Here is a 3,074-nt window from a genome sequence, read left to right as displayed (position 1 = left end):
TGGCAAGTTTTGGTCTTCATGCAGTCACGTGAAAGGGGAAATAAATATTACTTTAACAAAACAAGAAAAAAAAAAGTATCATACAAACAGCTGGCAGTCATATACGGGAGTGCTCTTCGAGATATGACTCGATCTGGGTCTTCACTAATGGTGTGGGCCATTTATTGTTACGCTCGATAAAGTTTTGTTTCCTGTGGATGTATGACACTGGTGTGGAGTTTAACGACCCGACTTTTCCGGCCAGGTTTTCTGCTGCTGTGGTGCGTAGAAAAACAGTGATTTAATTATTCTCTTGGTACACGATTACGACACACCACTTTTCATTCAGTTGTGTTTCAAGTCTCTGCTGTAGACTGAAAAACCACTTACCAAATCACCTCCGAAGTAACACATGGAGGGTGAAACAAGAATTACTGAGAGGGAAAATAAGACATATATGCTGAGACTCGGACGAAAATAACGCAGTAGGCTTTGTACAACTAATAAATATTTGATCGTTGACCTTTTTATGCTTTGGGACACGGAACAACATGAGTAGTCATGCATAAAGACGATTTGGAGGTCATGGAAATGTTCTCACAGTCGGCATGCTGCCTGTTTCCTGTGATACCTGTACCTTTGAAATCTAGTAGGGTAAACACTTTTTTTTTTAATTACAAAAAAGCCTGTTTAATAAATGAATGTTATCGGAAACTGCTTCTGTTTTAGTTTGGGTTGTCTAGAATATTCTAGAAAACTTTAAGAAACAATCATGGGACAGGAATAATAGCTATTCTGGTAAGATCAATGTTTTCCTCTTGCAGTGATATTTTTGTCCATGTAAATAAACTGTGAACTACGATTTAAAACCGCTAAATTTATCACAACACCAGAGACAGTGTTCAGTTTTGACTTCAACTTGCGTATATGTGCATCATTTTTGTTTTCTTCAGACAGCACGTGAGAACACTGCTGGTTTATGGTAACCTATAGGCTTAAATATTGTACTAAGTTATGAGGTTTGCGCGCGCACACACACACACACACACACACACACACACACACACACACACACACATATATATATATATATATATATGTATATATATATATATATATATATACACACACACACACACAGAGACGGTTTAACGATTGTCACTCGAGGTGGTCTTAGGAACACTTAAGGAGAGATTCGCACCAGTCTTGACAAGCAGATAGAGGTCTTCTAAGTATCTGTGAAATGTAAGCCTACCGCCTGCGCATGCAGGTGGGTTCTCAACATACGCTATTAGAATATATGGCAGGCGCTAAAAAGGAGATGAAACGGTCATATAAACGAGAAAAGCCAGATGTCGTTCAAACGCCCAGCAGTAATATGTGGAACCATGCATAGCCTCAGTGTCCTTTGAAACAACCCGACATGCTCGCGTGGATCTTTAGGCTTGACTTTCCCCATAACTGCAGTTATAGCCCAGTCCGTGGTTAGGCCACTGACTGGGATGTGGTGGGTTCAAAACACCACAATATTTGTTTATTTATCTATCTATTTATTTGTCTTTATTTACATAACGAACGAAGCGGAAACGCCCTGGCAACCCCGACTGGCTCCTGTAGCCGGACTTGGGTGCAGAATATACCTACGTGATGTCACATTAATTGATTAAAGTGTGAAGACTGAAACCAAGTAAGTGGGAGAGCTGAAAATCAAGTGCGAAAACTGAAATCAAACATGTTGGAGTACTGAGTGAAACCAAACAAGTGGCTAGACTGAAATCAAACAAGTAGGAATACTGAAATCAAACAAGTGACAAGACTGAAATCAAACAAGTAGGAATGCTGAAATCAAACAAGTGACAAGACTGAAAATGAAATCAAACAAGTGACAAGACTGAAAATGAAATCAAACAAGTAGGAATACTGAAATCAAACAAGTGACAAGACTGAAAATGAAATCAAACAAGTGACAAGACTGAAAATGAAATCAAACAAGTAGGAATACTGAAATCAAACAAGAAGGAATACTGAAATCAAACAAGTAGGAATACTGAAATCAAACAAGTGGCAAGACTGAAATCAAACAAGTGACAAGACAGAAATCAAACAAGTAGGAATATTGAAATCAAACAAATGGCAAGACTGAAATCAAACAAGTAGGAATATTGAAATCAAACAAATGGCAAGACTGAAATCAAACAAGTAGGAATACTGAAATCAAACAAGTGATAAGACTGAAATCAAACACGTAGGAATACTGAAATCAAATAAGTGACAAGACTGAAATCAAACACGTAGGAATACTGAAATCAAAGAAATGGCAAGACTGAAATCAAACAAGTAGGAATACTGAAATCAAACAAGTGATAAGACTGAAATCAAACAAGTAGGAATACTGAAATCAAACAAGTGACAAGACTGAGATCAAACAAGTAGGAATACTGAAATCAAACAAGTGACAAGACTGAAATCAAACAAGTGACAAGACTCAGTGAAATCAAACAAGTAGGAATACTGAAATCAAACAAGTGACAAGACTGAAATCAAACAAGTAGGAATACTGAAATCAAACAAGTGACAAGACTGAAATCAAACAAGTAGGAAAACTGAAATCAAACAAGTGAAAAGACTGAAATCAAACAAGTAGGAATACTGAAATCAAACCAGTAGTGATACTGAAATCAAACAAGCAGGAATAGTGAAATCAAACAAGTAGGGATCGTGAAATCAAACAAGTGACCAGACTGAAATCAAACCAACAGGAAGGCTTCTGCTTCTTCTTCGTTCGTGGGTCTTCGACTCCCACGTTCACTCGCAGTGGGCTTTACCTGAAAACGAAGACCGTTTTTACCCCCGCCATTTATAGACAGTCATACTCCGTTTTCTAGGGTTGGGGTGGGGTGGGAGTAGGGGGTTGTGGGGTGCATGCCAGGTATGTTCCTGTTTCTATTACCCACCATACGCTGGCATGGATTACGGGGATCTTTAGCGTGCGTATTTGATATTCTGAATGCGTATACACACGAAGGAGGTTCAGGCACGAGCAGGTCTGTACATCTATTGGCCTGTTGATCGAGGAGATCGGAACAAATCTCGGC

At 38.8% G+C, this 3,074-nt stretch overlaps 1 protein-coding gene across 3 annotated transcripts in view; it reads left to right on the top strand.

The window, feature by feature from the left end:
* The window catches only part of LOC143301261 (uncharacterized), a 19,971-nt gene continuing 16,897 nt past the window's right edge, over positions 1-3,074 (top strand). For 2 of the 3 annotated variants that reach the window (XM_076615450.1, XM_076615423.1), the window contains exon 1: positions 3-260. The gene's annotated coding sequence lies outside the window, so the exon portion shown is untranslated. Of the gene's footprint in view, positions 261-3,074 lie in introns of all 3 variants that reach the window. The other variant, XM_076615432.1, reaches the window with a different exon arrangement.

This window comes from Babylonia areolata, chromosome 2, assembly GCF_041734735.1.
Source record: "Babylonia areolata isolate BAREFJ2019XMU chromosome 2, ASM4173473v1, whole genome shotgun sequence".
Classification (NCBI taxonomy): Eukaryota; Metazoa; Mollusca; class Gastropoda; order Neogastropoda; family Buccinidae; genus Babylonia; species Babylonia areolata.
The sequence above is the reverse complement of the archived record's forward strand: the minus strand, read 5'-3'. Positions and strand labels throughout refer to the sequence as shown.